Raw genomic sequence first — 23,791 nt, 5'->3', positions numbered from 1 at the left:
GACCTTTATTTTTAGTAATGACTAATTATAATATTCAGATAAATTATGCGGATATTGATGGAAAATTAATTTTGCGAGTTTACAAATACATACAATTTACGATTTTACGGGACAGTACAATTTTATTGGTGTTGGCGGGAAATACATTTTCGGGTTTGGGGGGGGGGGGGTACCTAATCTCCGGGTTTCTACGGAAAATGCGTTTTCCATTTTTGGCGAACACATTGTTCGGGTTCCGGGAGGGAAAATTGTTTTTGCAGGTTTTGGAAAAACACAATTCTTTCGCGTTTTGGCGGAAAACACATTTTTGGGGTTTGGAGGGAAACCGCGTTTTATGGATTTCGGCGGAAAAACTCATTTTCCGGGTTTTAGCGGGAAACATGTTTTCGGGTTTTAGTGGGAAAACATTTTTTCCGTGGTTCGGCGAAGAAACCCGTTTTTTTATTTTCGGCGAGAAAACACGTTTTTCAGATTTCATCGGGAAAATGCTATTTCGGGTTTTGGGAAAAAAAACACCTTTTCCAAATTTCTGCGGGAGAACCTTTTTTTTTTGGTTTTGGCACGTTTTAGGATTTCATAATTATAATAACTAATTTAATTAATTTTTATATTGTGCTAAATCTTTTGGATTTCAAGATGCAAATGTAGCATCCAAATTCTACTTTTTATTCTGACATCTCAAATATATACATATTGCATCTAGAATTCTAGATGCTGATGGAATAGTGTATAAACGAACAACATCAGCGTCTGGATACAGAAACAAACATGGACTAAATTTTACAGTACCCAAAAAAAGACTTTCTCCGGCGATTAATTTCCCCTTCGTTATACACAGCAATTCAACCCCCTCCTCAGTAACAGCTTCACCCATTCGGATACCACTTCTTCTCTATTCATACTTCTTTCACCGCATCTTTTTCGTAGCTGTTGCAAATCAAAATCCACACAATCCGCCGTTGCTGAGTCTTGAACGGTCATCTTCCACCGGCTCAACTCCTCCCGATGTAATGGCTCTTTCATTCACTGTCGCTCCCTATCTCGCGTTACGCTTCGATGAACTTGTTCGTTCCCGTAGACAGCCAGACGAAAATCTGGTATTCAGGCTGCTTCACTTTGAGGAAGCATATAAACCGCTAAAAGTCGGGATTCTGATACGCCTCGAGCTGCTGATGCGTGACGAAATAATTACAAGGTGTGTGTTAAACTACATACTCACCTTCTCAACTCCTCACGCACAATGGTTCCTGTCTTAATTATGTAGTTTAACACACACCTCATCTCGACAAGAGGCATCAATTATTCAAGGATTCATAGCAGTCTCTTGATCGCCCGTACGCCAGTCTAACTCTCATTGTGTATTGTCTTTGTGTTTTCAGCTGTATTTGCAAGCGGTTATTGTTTATGGATTCCCTCACCAAAGGTATATTATCTTTTTTTCTCTGCCCCACCGTTTCAGCAGTTTTAAAGTTTGAACAGGTCTGTCTACTTTTGGATTTTTTTTTTTTTTGGTTTCTTACTTAAGTTTGGTCCTTTTGCATGTTTAAGAGAAAATAAATGCTCATAAGAGACCGAGAGTAGTCCACACAATAGAATCCGCCAATGGGGGTGTAGATATACAGATAATGAAAGTTGATGTTTATGAAGAAAAGTTGGTTAGTTCTTTAAATTCTGAAGACCAAAGGTAACACTGATCTGTGATTTTGACATCTCCTCTGCTATGTCAGTGTTCTCTTTCCATAGCGAGTATGTCTCAGTAACAACTACGTACCACTGGATTTAAAACAATTCTCACGCAGTAAACACACCCAATCATCAGAGCTAACAGGATCATGTAAAGTATTTTGAAGTGAGTGCAACTCCAATATATGGAGAAGAAAAACAAAATGGAGTTGTCAGATCAAAGCAACGAAACCTCTCCATGTGTGTACCTCTTCACAGAAGCTTTATAGAGAAGGAACTTACCGAAAAGTTAATTTCCGTTTTGGAGATGATAGATATGAAAGATGTTTTTGTATTGTGGCTTCCAGGTGGTGTTGCTGCTTACCTGGATGTGAAGAAAGATGGAGGTGCTAAAAACCAAATCCACCTCTATGGTATGTTTTTTTTCGTTCTATGAAACATAGTTTTGTGGCTTAGTCAATCGGTCTTTCTATTCACCAAGCAGAAACATTCCGTTCCAGATGTATTCTATCAAAGGAATAGACTGGATTGCTTCAGGCATATGTGAGCCTATGTTAACTAGTAAACCATGGCGTGATCCGAGTTTAATGGGAGAGGCAAAAATTCTAGTGGAAGTAAAGCAAGATAAGTCGTTCCCTCGGAAGTTAGCTCTAAAGATCAGAGTAGTTCTATGTCAATGGTGAAGATGTAAGTTCCTACGGTGTTCTGATGTAGTTTGTGATGTATTACGAGACGTGTCAAGACATATGTCAAAACGTTGGGTTGTGAAGATGTTTACAAGAAAGTTTCCTTCCATAGATTATGTGTGTAAGTGGAGCTTGGAAAAGGAATGATAATATCTTGTTGAATATAAATGACCTTTTTCGTTAAGCTAAATGGTTTTCTTGGAGAAAAAATGTTACTTGCAAAGGAATAAGAAGTTTCCTTACATGAAAATGAAAGTTCGTTAAAGTGTATTTAATGAACTTTGACAGCAAGTTTAAAGTTTATTATTAGGGGTGTCAATTCGGGCTGGCCCGGTCCAAACCCGCTAAGTCCGTAAATATTTGAGCCCGGCTCGGCCCGGAAATAGTTTGGGCCTAGAATTCAAAGCCCGGCCCGGTCCTTATAGGGTTATAGGGCTTTTCGAGCTTTTTTGGGCTTTTCGAAAAATGGTTTGTCATTGTCACTTCCATCGTTTTAATATATGTGAACTTTCATAAAAAAAATACAGTTTCGTTTTTTTTGTTTTAAAATATAAAGTGAATTTAAATTTTTCTTCTTTATCAAAAATATTTTACTATTTCGTATGCTTTAAAAAAATATTATAAACAAACCAAATTTAATAAAATTTAAATAGTCAAATATAAATTAAAACCAAATATAAAAGAACAAAATTTATGACAAACATGTTCAAACGTTTCATATTTTGTATTTTGAAATTAAAAAAAAAAACATGTTGTACATAAAAAATGAAGGTAGATTTGCAAAATTTAAAATGTGAAACTTGTATTGATCAAACAATAAAGTGCATTAACAACTTTAATATTTGTTTTATTAGAGTTTCGATAAAAATATTAAAATAATATATCAATACAAATAATGGTTTTGATTTCAAGAACGATAACATTTAACCTAAAGTATAAAATTTCGGGCTTTCGGGCCGGCCCTAGCCCAAACGGGCCTAGGTCCAAAATACCCAAAGCCCAAATGGGCTTAGCCCGAAAGGCCCAATTGTTTTTGGGCTTATAAAACTAAGTCCAAGCCCGGTAATTTCTAGGGCTGAGCGGGCTCGGACTGCGGGCTTCGGCCCTAACTGACATGTCTATTTATTATGTAAGGAGGGATGTGTCTTATAAGAAGACTATCACCCAAATATTAAAGAGAAAGAGAGTTTTCATTGTGAGTTTTCATTGTGTTCTTGCTGAGTGTTGACATTGTGTTGACGTAGTGTCTGACGGAGTATCCGTTGTACCTGGTGTTGTGACGTTGGTGCTGGCGTTGCGTGTGGCGGAGTTGTCTGTTGTGTTGAGGTGATCAAGCTGTGTGTTGGTGTTGACGTGCTCGTTAGTATCCTTGGTGTGCGTTAGGTGTTGACGTACTCGGTGGAGTACTTGGTGAAGTACTTGGTGACGTCCCTTCAGAGAATTGGAGGTTGAAGTGTAGACTCAGGAGTAGTTTAGTTCAGGGTTAGATTATCTTGATAAAGTCTGAACTCTGGAAGAGTTTAGCTTAAGGTGAGATTGCCTTGAAGCGTTCATGTTATAGAAGGGAGCGATGATTCAAGATGGCTGTGCTTGTATTACGTGTTTGCGAATTGGTTGTAATTTACGTTTTCATTCTATTGGATTCGAATTCTGGACGAGGTCCGAGGGATGTAGGAAACAAACTTCTTTAACAAACTTTGTGTGTCATTTACTTTCTGATTTATATTTCTCGGCTTATCTGCATTTACAAATGGTTGTTATTATGTATTCTTGGCTTTCTTCAAAGCGTAGTAGCTGTGACCATCTTGTTCATAAAGCTTCTCATTGCCTTGGTATCCCTTATATATTAAAGCACAAGTCAACTTGATAATCAAATTCTGCACATAAAAATTATTTACAAAATAAAATTAATTCAAGAAAAATAATATTTTCTATCCCAAAATTTCAGCGACTCTTTTTTTTTTCATTTTATTATTCTCAAAATATTTAGTTAATTCATCCAAGTTCTAAATTAACTGATCATGATCTCAAACTGTTTTCTTTCTTAAATAACTTTTATCTACAAATTTACTCTCTGTTTTTTCTTTAGTTTTTCAGTTTTTCTCTATCCTCTCCACTATCAAATAAACAAAACAACGGATCCTTTCATCACTCTTAAATATCAATTTGATCTCAACCAGTTCCTTCATATCTACTTTCTTTTTCCTGCACCAATTCAAAAAAATTATTACTTTTTTTTACTGATTAATACTTAAAAGTTCATCATCAACAAGTTTTTTAGATTGATACGGTAGATTGTGGCCGTCGAGTTTAAAATCACGTCGGGAAGAGATTGATACTGGTACGTGATGTTGGAGAGATTCGGAGGAGTGAGAAACATTAAAGATTTTGTTGCAGGGTATGCAGAATTTGCAGGTATTAATGGTGGTGTGTCCAATGAGTTCATATGAAACTTTTTTTGGCAAAAACAGAGTAAAAAATATAACATAAATATATGTACTGTTCAGTTTTTAAATAATTTCAGTTAGTTGTAGTATGAGAAAGAAGTGATTTAGGTTTATTTAGACATCTGTAATATATATTGGATCTGTGAAGAGTCTGGTAAAATGTTAACAGAGTAAACTATTGAACTATGCATGGTTGATAGCATGCCTCTTGTGAAACATGATGGCAGTAAATGTAGCTTGGATCAAAGGAGGAGGTTACTTTTTTTACCCGAATGATTAGATTCAATTAGTTATTTCCACTGATCATGTCCATTCATCTGATTCTGATGCAATCAGGTCCCACTCTATGGTATGACAATCATTACTTAATTCCTGGGTCAATGGGACTTAAGTCTTATGGTATCGTCCTCTTTACCGAGCTACCATGTACAACTCTATATAAAAAATAAGTATATGCTGTAACTTGCTAGGGAACAGGATACATGTGTCAATAATACAATACGTACCTATGCAAAACTAATAGTGCGCAAGTTTGGAAAATGTTTTTGTTTTTTGTTTTTACATTATATATCTTTTGATCACATCCTTATTGGTAGATTACTCTACATCAGAGTTCTTTCACGAAGCCAAAATGTTTACACAAACCCTTCTCTAGGGCGACAATTTTCATATTTGTTTGAATTACTCCTTATAAAGACAATCAACTACATGGAGACCTCAAGCCAAAATTTGTGGTTCAAACTAAACTAAATTTGTAATTTTAATCTTAAAAATTTAACAAACTATCAAAAGAAGCAACTGAGGTTTATTTTGTTTAATTGTGTGTTTTTAAAATTAAAAATTAGGTAACTAGCTAAAATACTAGTAAATTTATAGATTCATTAAATCCAACTTTATATTAAGTTAAATCAAGTATTTATAATTCTGTAAGAAATCATTGTCTAAAGTTAATGGATCAAAGAAATTATTTCTTTGATCCATTAAATTTTTTTTTTAATGGATCAAAGAAATTATTTTATATATATTTTGGTGTATAATTTCTTATGTACTTTTTGAAAAATACTACAAATATGCAAGCAGTCTAATATCATGTGCCAATGTTCATTTAATATTTTAAAATAATAATTTATTTTCATTGGAATTTATGATAAAAATAATTTTTGAAACAGTAAATTGACACGTGCATTAGCACTGGAGGTATACTAGTCTCTAATAATATACCAGCTGCAAGAACACTCCCTAGTATTCAGTATTCCAACCTCTGGTCCTCCCGCTAATACAGATCTATAACTACTTTTTTGAATTTTTTTTTTTTGAATTAGATCTATAACTACTTATGCGGATACTGCTATCGAAACAGCTACTGTTGCGCCTGCTAAAATTGTAAAATAAAATCACCTAGTACTTCTCCTAAAATCTCACATTACCAACTCATCTTTTATTAATCGTGATGATTTCGCTTTACTATATAAAAAATCAATGACATGTGTCTCATAGACCAGATTTATTATAAATGACCATACATTTTCTGTTACTAAGGGTATATTGAAACCAAAGATATGAACGTAGCTCAACAATCAAACTCAATAATCTCAAACTTAAGAATTCTTTATTGCCTTTAGAAAGTCTCAAAAACTAAAAGCTCTCAACACGTTAAGTTCTATCACATCATGATAGCTCCTTATATAACAACTCATAGTTTCCTAAACTCATTAGAATAAACTTAACTAGATAACTACAAACCAAGATATTCAAATCCTAATCTCATTAGGATAACAACAAGATAACTTCAAACTTAAGTTATGTCAACATTCTCCCCCTTAAGCTTGTGATGTGTTCTTCCTTTACTTCTTCAACGCCAATGAAGCCTCTCATCTCTTTGAACTTGCATCTCCCAAGTGCCTTAGTCAAGATATCAGCCTTCTGCTCCTTACCAGCTACATGTTTCACGGTCACCAGCCCATCCTCTACACACTCTCTAATAAAATGGAACCGTTTATGTATATGCTTGCTCCTACCATGAAACACAGGATTCTTAGTCAAGGCTATAGCGGATTTGTTGTCAATCAATATCATAGCTTTGTTAGACTCGTCCACAATCTCTCCTAGAAGCTCTTGAAGCCAAATAGCTTGCTTTGCTGCCTCCGTCGCAGCCATGAACTCAGCCTCGCAAGAAGACAGAGCCACGATCTCTTGCTTCATTGAACACCAGGAAACAGGGCACTCGTTAAAGTAGAAGATAAAGCCGGTTGTGCTTCTTCCATCATTAGGATCCACATTTTAGCTGCTATCACTGTATCCTATAAGCCCTTTCTTGTTCTCTTTTCTATAAAACAAACCAAGAGAACAACTTCCTCGAACGTATCTCAGCACTTGCTTTAACGCTACTGAGTGTGAGGCCTTAGGATTATGCATATATCTGCTCAGAACCCATACACTGTAGGCAAGATCAGGACGTGTATGAATCAAATACCTAAGACACCCAACGTTCTTCCTAAACTCTGTCTCGTTGACGTCTTCTTCTTCTTCTGCCTTAGATAGTTTTACGCCTGAGTCCATCGGGATTTGGACTGCATTACACTCATTCATCTCTGCCTCTTCTAAGATCTTTAACGCATATCGTTCTTGCTTCAAAACAATGCCAAGCTCAGACTGGATCACTCTGATCCCTAAGTAGTAGGTAAGCTTGCCAAGATCAGTCATTTCAAATTTTGCCGCCATCTCTGTTTTAAACTCTCGTATGATCTCCACGCAAGATCCAGTTACCAAAAGATCATCTACGTAAACAGAAACTAACAACTCACGCCCATTCGTTCTTTTCTTGAAAAGCGATGGTTCCTTAGAACACTTACTGAAGTTTAACTCTTTAAGAATTGACTTCAGTTTGATGTTCCAAGCTCTTGGAGCTTGTTTTAGACCATAGAGAGCTTTATGAAGCTTGTACACCTTATCTTCGCTTCCTCTTTTCTTGAAACCATCAGGTTTAGACACATATACTTCTTCAGCCAAATCTCCATGCAAGAATGCTGTCTTCACATCTAGATGGTGAACTTCCCATCCATTGGATGCCGCCAATGCAATGATAACTCGGACAGTCTCTATCCTTGCGACAGGGGCAAACACTTCTTCGTAGTCAATACCATGACGTTGTACGTAGCCTTTAGCTACAAGTCTTGCTTTGTACTTACTTATACTTCCATCCGCATTGCGCTTTACTTTAAAGACCCACTTCAATCCAATAGCTTTAGATCCAACAGGAAGCTCAACCAGTGTCCATGTCTTGTTCTTCTTTATAGAAGCTATCTCATCTTCACAAGCTTCTCTCCAAACTTTCTCATGCTTTGCCTCGTTCCAGTCCCATGGTTCCTCATTGATGAGTAAAAGAAGTCTCTCAGTCTCGTCCACTTCTATTTTTAGGACGTAATCGTCCAAGTAACCCGGCCGTGTGATAACTCTTGTTGATCTTCTAGGTATTGGGCTATCGCTCTCCTCATCCCCACTGTCACTATCTTCTTCATCTTGTTCAGCTTCACTATCTCCAGTCTCAGATTCAGCGACTGTTACCTCTTTATGAGTTGGTAACGTGATCTCACACGTTACTCCAGAAGATTTCTTCTCAATTTTATCCCAACTCCAAACCTTGCTTTCATCAAAAACAACATCGCGACTGACTACTATCTTGCGACTCCTTGGATCATATAACCTGTATGCCTTTGTGCCTGGTTCAACCCCGAGATGTACTAGCTCTCTAGACCTATCATCCAGCTTCTTAAGGAGATGAGTGTCACGTTTAGCATAACATACACAGCCAAATATACGTAGGTGCCCCATGTTAGGCTTCTTCTTCTTGAGACACTCATATGGACATTGATCCTTCAGCGTTCGAGTAGCGACCCTATTGATCAGGTAGGTGGAGTGTCTCACAGCTTCTCCCCATAAGTAGTGTGACACATTCATAGCTTTCATGATACTTCTGTCATCTCCATTAATGTCCTGTTGCGTCTCTCAACTACGCCATTCTGTTGTGGAGAATATGGTGCGGTCATATGTCGTTTAATCCCATGCGTGTCACAAAACTCTTTGAACTCTCGAGACATGAACTCTCCACCTCTGTCAGTACGTAATATTTGAATGGTAGCTCCGGTTTCTCTTTCAACGAGTTGCTTGAACTTCTTGAAGTGCTCAAGAGCCTCACTTTTTTCACTCAGCAAAATTGACCACATGTATCTTGAATGATCATCAATCAAAACAAAAATATATTTGCTTCCTCCGGCTGTTGATGGTGAGATTGGTCCACAGAGATCACCATGAAGTAACTCTAGAACTTTTGTGGCACGGTAGGGGCTAACTTTAGGAAAAGACGCTCTTGTTTGCTTTCCCATAAGACAGGAGGCACACGTTTCTTTCTCTACACTTATCTTTGGTATACCAGTGATCATCTCCTTGTTTATCATTACCTTCATAACATCCACACCAATGTGTCCAAGCCTTCCGTGCCATAGAGCCGAGTCACTAACCTTCTCAAGTTGGAGGCACTCTGTTCCTTCAACCTCCATTGTGACCTTGTATAAACGATTTTTTGATCTTACTGATTTAAGTAACACGTTTCCCTCTCGATCACGGAGTGTTAGGTACTCATCTCTCATCTTAACTTCACAGCCAGACTCTGTTGCTTGACCAAGACTGATTATGTTACTCTTCAGTTCTGGTATATAATACACATCGGCCAAGACCTTCCGCTTTCTGTCTCTAGTAATGAACAAAATCGACCCCTTGCCTCTGATGTCAATCCTTGAGTCATCTCCAAAGCGCACCTTTCCAGTAATAGACTCATCCAGACTTGTGAAATGTTCTCGATTCCCGGTCATATGATTGCTAGCTCCATTGTCTAGGTACCAAATATTATCCGCACCAGATTGGGTCTCAAACCTACTTGGTACTACCTTTTCTTCGTTAAGATAGATCAGCTCATGAACCATCAGATCTTCAGCCTCATGTGTGCTGTCATTCTCAGTTTCCTGTGCTTCCTGCAGCTTAAGTACTCGTTCAGGACAGTCATAGACGTAATGCCCTGTTTTATCACAGCGGAAGCAAACAACTCTGGATGCATCTCTCCCTTGCGTCCAATCACCTGCTTGTCTCCAGTTAGTTCGACCGTTATATCGTCCTCTTCCACGTCCTCTGTTGTTATAGAGACCACCTTGGCCTCTTCCTCTGCCATAACCTTCTTGTTGTCCTTTAGGATCAGTATTAGTATATAGAAGCTTCCCTTGATCATCTTGTTGATCATCATCCTGAACTCGTTCTTCATAAGCCTTTAACCTTCCCACAATATCCTCAAAGCCTGTAGTGTTGAGGTCAAGCACTTGCTCAAGCGCAGCTACAATATGTATGTATTTCCTCTTTGGAAGACTGCTGAGGAATTTTTTAACCAGCTTCGGTTCATCAAGAATCTCGCCTAATGCTGCTGATTTGGAGGATATCTCAGAAATTTTACCAGAGAACTCATCTATGGTTTCTGTGTCCTTCATCTTCATCCTATTGAACTCATCCATAAGCGTCTGTAACCTTGCCTCTCGGACCCTATCAGCTCCTACATTCCTTGCTTTAATCGCATCCCAAACTTCCTTTGCTGTTGCTAAAGTACCAACTTGAAGAACCAAACTTTCAGGGATAGATTGAAACAAGAAAGCTCGAGCCATATCGCTTTTGTCTCCATCATCACCACCTGGATCGATTGCTTCCCAAACCTTATGCACTTTGAGTAGAACGTTCATACGCATACTCCAAACCGTGTAGTTGGTGGTGGTGAGCATCGGACATTTGATTGCCGAGGAACCATTCTCTTTAGATTTGAAAGGAGTTATCGACAGATCCGCCATGTTTATCTTCTCTTCTCGAACGTTTTTTATTTCAATATTAATGCTCTGATACCAATTATTGAAACCAAAGATATGAACGTAGCTCAACAATCAAACTCAATAATCTCAAACTCAAGAATTCTTTATTGCCTTTAGAAAGTCTCAAAAACTAAAAGCTCTCAACACGTTAAGTTCTATCACATCATGATAGCTCCTTATATAACAACTCATAGTTTCCTAAACTCATTAGGATAAACTTAACTAGATAACTACAAACCAAGATATTCAAATCCTAATCTCATTAGGATAATAACAAGATAACACTAAGCTTAAGTTATGTCAACAGGGTATACATTAGTAAAAAAAAAACTTATGATAGTCTTATTTCATGTGTCTCTGTCGTTTTTATTAAATACTTAATCGTGTACTATATTTAACCATATACAGATAAACGTATCTCATGGCCATAACTTCTATGACAATGCTTGACCAAACTAACTCGTCACTAACAGCGTTTTATTTTTAGTAAATATGCTCGAGTGATATTTGAGTTACGATTCTCTTTGAATTTATTGTTGCACTTGTGTTAGCCTTATTTGAGTTATTGTTATCTTTGTATTAAATGATCTTTACTTTTTATATACTGAAACACAGAAATCATTTGGAGAAGATGAAGTTGGCTGTATTCAAAATAATAAAACATCAAATACGGGTATAATCATTTAACAGCAACAATATTTGTTGTTATTGTAACATTATTGGAAAACAATTATCATAATATCAAGGAAAAATCTATTCCAATATTAAATAATACAATTCAAAAAAATACTAAACTCAAATTACGGTATATTATTTGCCCGCAACTATATTGGTCGTAGATTTAAAAATTTCACTAAACTTAAATTGATGGAGTCCACCAGCTGTAGTTACTAGAAATTAGTTTCATCTCACCATGAGTTTGTATGTAGATTATATCATGAACATTTTTCAATTTAACATATTAAAAAAATATATCAGTGTTTTTTCATTTAATATTCAATAGTAATAATGTTCAAATATTACTGTAGATGAATATTTTAATATGTTCATAAATACAAATAAAATTACTAAATAATAAAATATTTATTTATATTACTTATAATTTTAACTAAAAATTACAGGTAATATTTTATTTTCAATTTTTTTGAACTTTGTATATATTAGTGAGCAAATCAAATAGGATAAATATATAAGTCACAATTACATGTAATAGTTCGAAACAATTAATTGAATAGACAAACATGCAAACTATAAAACTATTGTATCTAAAAATTATATAAAAAATTAAATATATGAATAATTAATGAAAAATATATACCAATAATAATGTAAAAACAGATGTATATGTTTATAAAGTGAAAATAAACACCCACACGGTTTTGTGGGTTGAAAGCTAGTTTAAGTTAAAGCTTTAGTTTCTGAGAATGTTATTTTGTCGTTCATTTCTTTTTGACAATTTAGTCTAATAGTCCGGTACAAGTTCTAACATGGCTCACTATTTTAGTTCTATCTTTCTTTCTTTTTTTACAAATAGATGTACGATATATTGTTTTAGCGCAAACTGTGAATTATAATTCAGCCAGACTCCGAATGGGCCTCGTCTCTTTTGGCCCATCATCGTTACGGTTTCAATCTTGGCCCGTCTGGAATCTGCAAGAAGAAGAGCAATTCAAGTCTCAGCCCAAATTCAAAAGGGAATATATTTGCTAAGTGAAACGGTGCGTTTCGGGAGAGCAAGTGGAGAATTTTGTTATAACAAACTTTCGGATCTAGGCTTCATTATCACGCGGAGAAGACGGTCAAGAAATAAGATCTAGAGAGAAAGAGAGAAGACGACTTAGCTTGAGATAGTGAGTGTGAAGCTCGACGGAGTTGCGAAAGCGGTAAACGGTCAGATCGGACCATCCCGACGGTGACTTTCCGGTTTTTTAGAGAAAACGATAAGCTCGCTAACTTCTCTTGTAATTTCTCTGTTTCGGTTGAAATAGCCATTGTTGCGAGCTTGTAAACTTGATCGATACTGATAGTGAAGCAGTTGACGGATACTGATTCCCTCCCCAGTGAGTAGATCAGCGAACACCGGGTGAATAAAGTGTTGTGTCGATTGCTTGCTTTTGATCTTGATCTTGATCTCGAACCTGAAACCATATTCAATCAACTTCAGTCACTCAAATAAGAAAACTAAACCTGATATGAATCTTTCTAAAACTCTACAAGTGTTATCAGAGCACAAGGTTGGGTGCTAAGGCTAAGAGTTCGATCAGATTTGATAAAAGAGAAAGAGAGAGCTCTTATCTGTGATTGCGTGCTGCGATCGTTGTGGTTTGAGGAAGTCTTGCTTGTGTTGTTGTGGTTGTTTCTGTTGGTGCAGTGAATCTCAAGGTCTCTACGGTTCAAGATGGAACCTACTCTCGGGAGATTTGAGATGGAGAAGTTTGATGGAAAAGGAGACTTCAGTATGTGGAAGTTCAAGATGATGGGACAGCTCGAGATCCAAGGTCTTCTTGCGGTTGTTATTGAAGGTTTCACGGTTTACTCTACCTCTGAAAAAACAAGAAGAAGGTGAGAAACCTGTGATTGGTCAAAAGAAGTTCGAAAAGGACTTAAGAGTGAGAAGCTTACTTGGTACCTGCTTGAGCGACTCCATCTTGAGGAAGGTCATGCACGAGAAGATTGCTCTAGGCATGTGGAAGTCTTTGGATAAGCTAGTCTCTTCCAAACATGATCTATCTGAAGAAGCAGTTCTCCTGTTTCAAAATGGAAGAAGACACGTCAATTGAAGAGAATGCGGACGTGTTCTTAAAGCTAATAGCAGATCTTGTGAGTCTGAAGGTTATCGTTACAGACGAGGATCAGGTTATACAGTTGCTTTCTGGTCTCTCTGCTGCATATGAGCCACTGGTCCACACTCTTCAATATGGAACTGGAAGAGATACTCTTACTGTCTCTGAAGTTGGTACCTCTGCATATTCAAAAGAGGCAGAGCTCAGACAAAAATGTTTATTAAACAAAAAAAAATCTTCTTCTGAAGGGTCATATGTTGAATCAAGAGGAAAATTATCTAAGCGGTCTGACAATATTAACAACAAGAAGTATAACAGATCAAATAGTTGTGGTGATCGATCTAAGTCCAGAGGTAGATCAAACAAGACAAAGAAAGGCACATGTTTCTCTTGTGGCAAAGAAGGCCACTGGAAACGTGACTGTCCAAACAGAGGACAAAGAAGCAATGGTGAACAAGAAGTGAATACAACAACTGAAATCAAGCAACCACTAGTTCTAGCTGCGAGTATACATGATTCAAGAAAGGAGTGGGTTCTAGATTCAGGCTGTACATTTCATATAACACCAGATAAAGACGTCTTATTTGATCTACAATAAGGAGATGGAAGTAAAGTACTCATGGATAATAACACACAATGCGAAGTTAAAGGCATTGGTAAAATTAGAATAACAAATGAAGATGGTTCAGTGGTTATTCTAAAAGATGTTCGTTATATGCCAAACATGAGTAGAAACTTAATTCCCTATGGAATGTTAGAGAAATCAGGTTGCAAATTTCAAGGTGGAGATATCACAATAACATTCTACAAAGATGAACATAAAGTGATAACATGCAAGTCTGAGAATGGTATTTATTATCTACAAGGAACTGTGTCACGAGGCGAAGCGAATATCAGTGAATCTACTGATTCGAAGACTTCAATATGGCATTCACGGTTGGGACATAGGAGCTCAAAGAATATGGAGTTGCTTGTAAAGGAAGAATTTATTCCAAAGTCTGAAGTTGAAAAGCTAGAGAAAGCCACATAAGCAAAGTTTTCCTACGGCTAAGCATACTACAAAAGTCATCCTAAAGTATGTTCATTCAGATCTTTGGGGTTCTCCAACAACTCCAGAAAGTCTTGGAAGTTGCAAATATTTCATAAGTTTCATTGATGATTTCTCGAAGAAAGTGTGGGTTTATGTCATAAGAACTAAATATGAAGCATTCTCTAAGTTCAAAGAGTGGAAAGAAGCAAATGAAAGCTACACAGAGAAAAAGATCAAGTGTTTAAAGACTGACAATGGATTGGAATATTGCAACATTCAGTTTGATGAGGTATGTAGGAAATCTGGAATCAAGAGACACTGAACTTGTACTTACATTCCTCAACAGAATGGGGTTTCAGAACGTATAAACCGCACCAGGCAAGGTAAGAAGTATGCTTGCAGAAACTAGTTTGGGACAAGAGTTTTGGGTAGAAGCTACTTCTACAGCAGTGTATCTGATAAACAGGACACCGAATTCAACCTTAAACTTCAAACTACCAGAGGAAGTTTGGTCAGGCAATAGGCCTGATTTATCACACTTAAGAAGATTTGGTTGCACGGCTTATGTTCATGTTGTTCAAGAAAAGACAAGTCCGAGAGCAGGTAAAGGGGTATTCTTGGTTTATCTTTTTGGTGTTAAAGGATACAGAGTCTGGATTCTAGAAGACCTTAAGTGTACTACGAGCAGGAACATTGTGTTCAAAGAATATGAAGTCTACAAAGATACTTTAGTTCAACAAGTTACTGATCAAGGAAAGAACTCAGAAGCTTCAGAAAGTAAAAGAAAAATGGAAAGAAAATTTCATTCAGTCCGAGTCTGATTCGTGGACCTAGCAGTCCTGATTATGAGCATGGAGAAACGTCTGGCTCTGGAAACTCAGGAGATCAAGAGGGATCCGAAGAATTAGAGAGTGTTGAAGAAACTGAAGGACTTGTTTTTGCTGAAGTACCAGAGGCTACATGATCAGTGGATAACTACTTGTTGGCCAAAGATCGAGTTCGTAGACATAATGTAAGGCCACCGTCGAGATACAAAGATGCAAACTTGGTTGCATATGCTTTGGCTGTTGCAGATGATATTGAGAAGGAAGAACCAAAGTCTTTCGAAGAAGCTAAGAGGAGCAAAGATTGGAAGCACTGGAAAAGTTCAGCGGACGATGAAATGGACTCACTTGAAAGAAATCACACTTGGGATCTGATTGAGAGGCCTAAGGATCAGAAGACAGTGTGTTGCAAGTGGATTTTCCAATACAAAACAGGGATTCCAGGTGTTGAAGATAGAAGATACAAAAGAAGACTCGTTGCAAAATGATATTCACAGAGAGAAGGTATTGATTACAATGAGGTTTTCTCGCCAGTTGTTAAGCATGTTTCAATTCGGTTAATGCTATCAATTGTGGTTAACAAAGACTTTGAGCTGGAGCAGCTAGATGTTAAGACCGCATTCTTGCATGGAAACTTAGAAGAAATATTTTTTAATGGATCAGCCAGAGGGTTCTGTTAAACCAGGAGACGAGAATAAAGTGTGTGTTCTCAGGAAATCATTGTACTGGTTGAAACAGTCTTCGAGCCAGTGGAATTTGAGATTCGATAGTTTCATGAAGAAGGAGAAGTTAATCAAGAGCAGTTTTGATTCATGCGTGTATTTGAGAAATGTGAATACTCCAAAGGAAATATATCTTCTGTTATACGTGGGTGATATGCTCATTGCTTCAGGAGACTTGGCAGAGATTTAGAAAGTTAAAGACAGATTGAGCAGATAATTTGAAATGAAGGATCTAGGAAAAACTTCAAGAATTATCAGAATGGACATCATACGTGATAGAGAGAAAAGAACTTTGATGTTGTCTCAGGAAGCCTACATTGAGAGAGTTATAAGAAGTTTTGGTATGGAAAATTCTAAGCCAGTAACAACTCCATTGGCGCCTCAATTCAAATTGAAGAGTCTAACCAAGGTAGAGGCATTAGAAGAAGCTGCGAGAATGGAAGGAATTCCTTACGCGAGTGCTGTGGGGAGCCTAATGTATGCCATGATAGGCTCCCGACCAGACTTAGCTCACACAGTGGGAGTTGTGAGCAGATTTATCTCCAAACCAGGAATGGATCACTGGCAGACAGTTAAGTGGATTCTTAATATTTAAGAGGTGAATCTAAAACCAGTTCAATGTTTGTTAAAAGTTCAGTTTGTTCAATTGAAGGGTTTTCAGATTCAGATTATTCAGCTGATTTGGACAGACGACGATCAGTCACTGGTTATGTTTTCAAGTTTTGGGGTAATACAGTTTCGTGGAGGTCAAATTTACAATCAGTTGTAGCTTTGTCGACTACTGAGGCGAAGTATATGGCACTCTCCACAGCAACCAAGGAAGCTATTTGGCTACGTGGTATTTGTGACATATTATAATACATGTTAATGGTACTAGTGGCAATTTATGTAATATATCTAGTAAATGAAAGATTATTTAAAATGTGGATTAAGAGAGAATGTGGTGATGACACCTCAATCAAAATGACATACTTGTAAATAAATTACTAAACAAAAGTTAGTCTTAAGAAATGCTTTTCTTTTAAGGGGATTTGTCAAATTTGAAATGGGCAGTAAATATAAATAATATAATTTGTGAAGTTAACCACAGATTTAATGTCATCTAGCGCTGAATCCTGTGAAGGCAATCTAATTATAGCTACTGCAATTGCAGATAGTGCTTTGCAGGTCCAGCATCATCAATCATACTTGGCTAGAAATGGTCCCCGTTGACTGGATTCTCACATAAGAATGGAAGCGTCAGGGACGGCCTGATTACTCATCTATCAGGTACCTCGGAGTCATATAGTCTAACCTCTGAGCAGGAACAATTATGATGATCTCTTTCCCCTTTTGTTTGGGTTCTGTGGTGCTTATTGTTAGCCTTTGCTTTATTTTCTATTTATGTTGTGCTACTGTGTTTAAACTACAACCGATTATATTGGTAATTTTCTTGAGGATAAATTCAATGAGAAAAAAAACAAGATTTAATGTCCAGTTCTTGGCATGTGCCAAAGGTACACAACCAACTAAGTCCAGATATAATGATGCAGAGAGAATATTTGGATATATTCTAAATATTATTATTATTTATTAATAGGATAATTACTTTTATTTCTTTAAAATTTTAATGGTTTTCCTATATTAAATTAGATTAGGATATTCTAAGATTAGTGATCTAATATAAATAGGCATTCAAGTTTAAAGTTGTAGGAGAAAATTTTATGATGATTTAATAAGAAAGATATTTTATACAAGCTTTATAGTAAGGGAAAAAGTATTTTCAAATCCTAAAGAACTTTTGATAAAGCACTGAGAAAAATATTCTCAAACCTTAGAAGATTCTGCTACATCATATAATTTTAGCAAATTTTAATTAGATTTAAGGTCAGCTTTTAAATTAAAAAGCTAAGGTCCTCTTGCAAATTCTTATACTACTTACAAAATTAGAACGTATTACAAAGCTCATTTAGTTCATAGTGGTACATGAAAACTTTGGTATCAGTTTGATTTTATTTTTACTAGTTTAAACTTAGTAAAACATTTTGAATTTAGACTTTTTCTATGTTCCGCCCTTTTCGCCGCTGAAAATATGCACTCTTTTCTCTTCTGTCCAATGAGCCAATCAATTAAAAGCTTTGAGTCTCCTATATAAATATGCCAATTTCAACAATTCATTTATCAAAATCACCCTTTACTGAAAAAGAATAAAAATCTAAAACAATGACATTTTGATATTATCTATCCAAATGATTTTCTTTTCCAATTTTAGCCATGCAATTCCTTATCATACATAGTGTTTCCTCACTGAATCTTACCAATGAGTATCTCAATCACAAATGTGTCATTAATCAAGGGAAATATAACTCAGGAAGTAAGTACGAAGACAACCTCAACTATGCCTTCCATCTCGTTTGTACTAATGCTTATGCTCGACATCTCACACACAACTATCGGAACATCGACTCCCGATTCTGTCACTGTAACTCTCCAGTGTCGTGGTGACTCTTACGGGTCTAAATGCCGTACATGCATTGACATCGCAGTCGCAGGGGTAATGAGCCGTCATACATTTAAATATAGAATTAAGTTTTTGCAGTGTTGTAAAACCTTATCATTGTGCAAAAAGAGAAAGGACTACATGAACCAAAACTCAGATTAGAGTTAAATAAAAATATTAACTGAAAAAGTTTGACATTTGTTATAGATAGAGATGGGAGAATTATTAAACATATGGGGTTAGATCTGAGATTCACTCCGGATCCACTCTTAATATCTAGATATTCTTAGAAGGTCGGAACCTTGTAATAGAATCTCGGATTGGTTTCCAAATATTAATATCCACTGCTATCTTAATATTTAGATTGATATTGAATATCTGGATATCAAAAAAAATCATGGATCGATATATGGATAGTCAAAACATGGCTCTAAGGGATCCGAGTATCCTGAAATTTCTGGATACACAGATGCTTCTCAACCCTAGTTACATGAACATCACAATTTATCATAAATGTTGTGTAGAAACCGGATTATATTGACAATGTTTCTATTAAATGCAAATATATATCAATACAATACTAAAAGGAGAATAAGGGCCTCATTTAGGCTGTCCACGTCATCATAAAAAATCATCCAATCAGGTTTTAACGTTTTGCCACGTAATCAAAGGATTTCTTATGTTGGGCTTAAATTTTTTATGAGATAGAATGTTAAGCTAAATGGCCCAGGAAGTCCATTTAATCGAAAGCATCGTGACCTAAAGCATTTCAACATATGCATTTCATAAAGACATGGGCCCCATAGTTCTCGGTTTGGTTTGGTGATTGCGTTCTGGCGTTTCGTTTTTAAGTTACGCGTCGGTTCAATTAATATTTGGTTAAGTCATCAAACACAGCGTTTTGTGTTTAAGTAGATTAGGGTCTCTCTTATTGTTCTCAGACTCTTGACCTTTGTCGTATGCGTTCAATTTCTCTGCAAACACGAAACTTTTCTTCTACAAACTCTTAATCTTCCCTTATCGTTCAACGTATTCTCTTGATTTACCAATTAATGTTTTCGTATCGACCACTCCGTTTCCTTCAAGTCAAACCTATAAAATGGAGAGGGTGGAGGGTTGGCTGAATCTTCACATGGTAACTTTCTTAAGCTTCTCACTTCACCTCTGTCGCACGAATTGTACTTCTGATTTCTAATTCTGCTTTAATAATTTCGCAGGTGAAGAACCTGATAACCAAACCAAGTATAAAGCTCCGTCTCAGTACCGTTTTCACTCTTTTATATTCGATTTGTTGATTATTTTTTCATATCAGGAGTATATTTGATTGGTACCTGACATAAGACCGGGGGTTGATATACAAGTTATAAGTTTGAGAACAATTTTCTGAAAGATAAATTTAGAAACCGTTTGTGCTTCTGTTCTTTAGCTCATGTTCATAGTGTTCTCCTCTTCTTAACTCATGTTCATATTGTTCTCCTGATGTTTAAATTCATGTTCATATTGTTCTGAAACTCAACAGTCAACATTATCAAGCTGTTATATTCGGATCTTTATTGAAATCTTTTGAATGATTAATGTAGACTTAAAATAAATGTGCAAAAAAATGTTTTTTTGAACAAGTATATAGTAATAAAAGCGATGTATGGAGCTTGGGTTTAGTAATGCTTGAATTGCGCTGCAAGAATCATATCCACCTCAGCTGAAGAGGAAACATGGAGCAGTCTTCTCGAGTTCATGGAAGCTATTGATGACCAACCACCGCCCACTCTTCTTCCTTCAGAAAGTTTCTCCTGTAAGTTATCTTCATTCATCTCCACATGGTAATAATATATTTTTTCATCCATTCATCTCCCCGGAGTAGTTACTAATTTCAAGATATTCTACTATTCTACACTCTCTTTCAGTTTGCCAAAGGACCCAGTCGAAGCTCTGCAAAGGATCTAATGGTTTGTTGAAATCACCATCCTTGAAAATCATCTCAGGAACATCCTTTCTTGAAGAAGTACGACGACAACTCTGGGACAAATCTGGCATCATACTTCATAGATGCATGGTCTCTGTTTGCAACGCTTAAGAATCTGTCTGGTTAGTTCTCCGTTTAGGCTCCAGGAAGATATCATATTATCATCATCATCTGGTTGTTACTATTATTATCTGAGGTTTCTTTGTTTTAAACCACCAGTAAAAATAATATCTTGATCATATAGATTTGTGCTAATGTTGTATTTAAAGATTATAGGATATATGAGAATCATGGGACTGATTAGTGAGTTATATTTTTTTGACTATTTCAAGATTCAGCATCTTTAGTGTTTTTTGCAATGTTTCAATTTGTATAATCAACTCACCTTTGCTTAGATGTTGTGTTGGTTTATGTAGTTCATATTTACGGATGTTATTTTCAGTAAGTCAATGTGAATACGTTGTTTACAATTTTATAAGAAAAAGGAGTCGTACAAATATTTTGACGACTGTTTCTGTCTCTCAAAACATATTTTAAGAGTCTCTGTGATTCGTTAAAACGTATATATTTCATAAATTAGCTTATATTACACTCATATTACTCAATTAGTATATCTGTCAACCATGATAAGCTTATTATACTATTCAACCAAAACTGAAATAAATAATAAAGAAAAAGAAAAATCTTATTTGAGCTAATATGCTGGAGAGCGGAGACGGTGTGGGACTTGGCTGCGAGCCTTTCTGAACACGGGTAGTGCTTAGCCATGCTGTGCTAACATTCCACATCTTCCTTTTTTTTTATTGAATAATACCATTCTGTTATACACGTCTTTGAAAAAGAAATTTATCATTCTTTTATACGTCTTTGAAAAAGAAATTTATCGCACAAGAAATTGGCCATAAATGCAGGAAACTTCAAGTTTAAGGTTTATGTGTATAGCTAAGTTCTCTCTTTCTCTCTTAAGAGATTCTTATGAATCATCGGTAAGAAGAAGAAGCATTTCGTGTTTTCCTAAAATTTTAGTAAATCACTGACTTGAAAGCCGAATGACTAAAATATGACTCTACAGATCAGTGCTTGGACTGCAGAGACCAAAAAAACACAGTTTGAGGAAAATACCCGGAATTTAGAAGATGGGTTATGTTTGGCGGAGATATTCTTATGAATCATCGGTAAGAAGAAGAAGCATTTCGTTATTCTTATGATCTCAGTAGATAGAGATATATTGAGTTGACGAAGTTAAAGTCGTTGTGTAAACAGGTTGAATCGAATTCTGCAACCCGTGAGCTGATTAATGTTAGGATACTCACATTGTTAACATAATCATCAAAGCCAAAACATATTTGCATAATTAATTAGAAAAGATTAAGCATATTTATAATTATATTTTCCAGAGTTTGGTGCAAGATTTTTCAAAACAAAATTTTTTGTTAAAATATGAATATAACCGAATAATTAGTTAATATTTTTTTTTTTTTAAAAAGATAAATTTTAAAAGAAAAGTCAAGTTTTTAAAATTAAATAGAGGCTGAGATACCGTCTAATAAATAGATTATAGTACTGCATTATGAGGAAATGAGCAGAGAAGCATGTTACTCACCATTTTAGATCAATTAAATATAATTATATTTTTTGAATCAAAAATATCAAAAAGAGGAATTTTTATGAAAACCACAACGATAAAATCTATTTATAATTAAGTCGTCTGGACTTATATTGTTGTCTTTGATTATTTTGCAGACAAAAAAGATAGATATTCCAGAACTCCCCCATAGGTTATACACATCAGGGGAAGAGCCAGAAGCCCACAATAGCATTTCGTATCATACGGATAACAGCAAGTTGGGCTCTTACTGATGACGAATTTGAAGAGTTCAAGAAGTCGAGTTTGGGAGTTTTCATCAAGTTCAAGGAGCAGGGATTTGGTTGGGCTTCAAGGCTGGTTCACTACATGCTCAGTTTCAAGCTGGACATTAAGAAGAAGTATGAGATGTGGTCTCTCGTTGGTCCAGAACCTTTGAGGTTTTCACTGTTAGAGTTTGAAAACCTCACTGGTCTAAACTGCGAGTACATCGAGGACCTTGAGACACCAAAATGTGACGTTACCAAAGAGATGGTTTCTTTCTGGGGGATGCTGGGAGTTCATCTGGAAGCTGGGCCAACTACTGATCAGATAATAGCAGCACTGAAGAGATGCGGGGATTGGTCCAGGGAAGATCGCAAGCGGCTCGCGTACCTCTCCATCTTCACTGGATTCATTGAAGGGAGAAAGTTTTCAACCGCTACACGATCTACTCTGGCAAGGCTAGTGATGGATTTAGAACGGTTTGAGAATTATCCATGGGGGAGAGTCGCGTTTAAGGTGCTGATGGACTCTTTGTGGAACAAAGAAATTACTGGCTGTTACACCGTGGATGGGTTTATACAAGTTCTTCAGGTCTGGGCGTACACAGCTATGCCGGAATTGGGTGCTAGTATTGGTGGTCCCAGAGCAGACAGTCCGTCTCCACCGATACTGGCTTACGAGGGCAGCAGAGGCCGCAGATCAATGAAAGCTGCTATCTTGAGTCAGGTATTTACTTCAATCCAAAAGACTGCGCAGACGACTTATAATAAGTCGTCTGGAAGGTCGTCCAGCTGGACGACTTATCGGACGACTTAATTAAGTCGTCTGGAAAGTCTTCCCAGCTGGACGACTTATCGGACGACTTAATTAAGTCGTCTGGAAAGTCTTCCCAGCTGGACGACTTATCGGACGACTTAATTAAGTCGTCTGGAAAGTCTTCCAGCTGGACGACTTATCGGACGACTTAATTAAGTCGTCTGGAAAGTCTTCCAGCTGGACGACTTATTAGACGACTTATTATAAGTCGTCTGTTTGTAGACGACTTATAATTAAGTCGTATATTTAGTATTTTTTTTCAAATATCTAACTCGATTCTTCTATTTACTGCAGACCCGCGTGATCAACTTTGTTGAGAAGGACATTAGTGAAATGTGGCCAAAATGGGACTCTGATGTTGAGGACCTGCCCGCGGAGAACATCATTAAAGTCATGTACGAGCGGAGACCGTGGAAGTGGACCATGGATTGCTGGGAAGTCACTGGTACTAAGGTCTATACAAAACCTAAGGTTGTGACTCCATCGAAGAAAGCCAAAGAGATGGTTGTGTTGGAGGAGGAGGAGGAGGAGGAGGAAGACAATCCAAGACCTCGGAAGAAAGCTCGTAAAGAGGCTCCTAAAGTGGCTAGTGAAGAGGCTAGAGAAGAG

At 36.6% G+C, this 23,791-nt stretch overlaps 2 long non-coding RNA genes across 3 annotated transcripts; both read left to right on the top strand.

Annotated features, from left to right (window-relative positions):
• Window positions 1-178: 178 nt before the first annotated feature.
• LOC111215994 lies at window positions 179-2,553 on the top strand. Of its 2 annotated transcripts, XR_007322955.1 has the most exons (5): window positions 179-1,195; window positions 1,380-1,423; window positions 1,549-1,923; window positions 2,031-2,096; window positions 2,184-2,553. It is a non-coding gene; the product is annotated as an uncharacterized LOC111215994 (long non-coding RNA). The 2 variants fall into 2 exon arrangements; XR_007322956.1 differs by having other exon boundaries at window positions 1,549-2,096.
• A 15,699-nt stretch (window positions 2,554-18,252) lies between these two features.
• LOC125585497 lies at window positions 18,253-20,868 on the top strand. The gene is made up of 2 exons (XR_007322422.1): window positions 18,253-20,346; window positions 20,459-20,868. It is a non-coding gene; the product is annotated as an uncharacterized LOC125585497 (long non-coding RNA).
• Window positions 20,869-23,791: the final 2,923 nt, after the last annotated feature.

Source organism: Brassica napus, chromosome C4, assembly GCF_020379485.1.
Source record: "Brassica napus cultivar Da-Ae chromosome C4, Da-Ae, whole genome shotgun sequence".
Classification (NCBI taxonomy): domain Eukaryota; kingdom Viridiplantae; phylum Streptophyta; class Magnoliopsida; order Brassicales; family Brassicaceae; genus Brassica; species Brassica napus.
The sequence above is the reverse complement of the archived record's forward strand: the minus strand, read 5'-3'. Positions and strand labels throughout refer to the sequence as shown.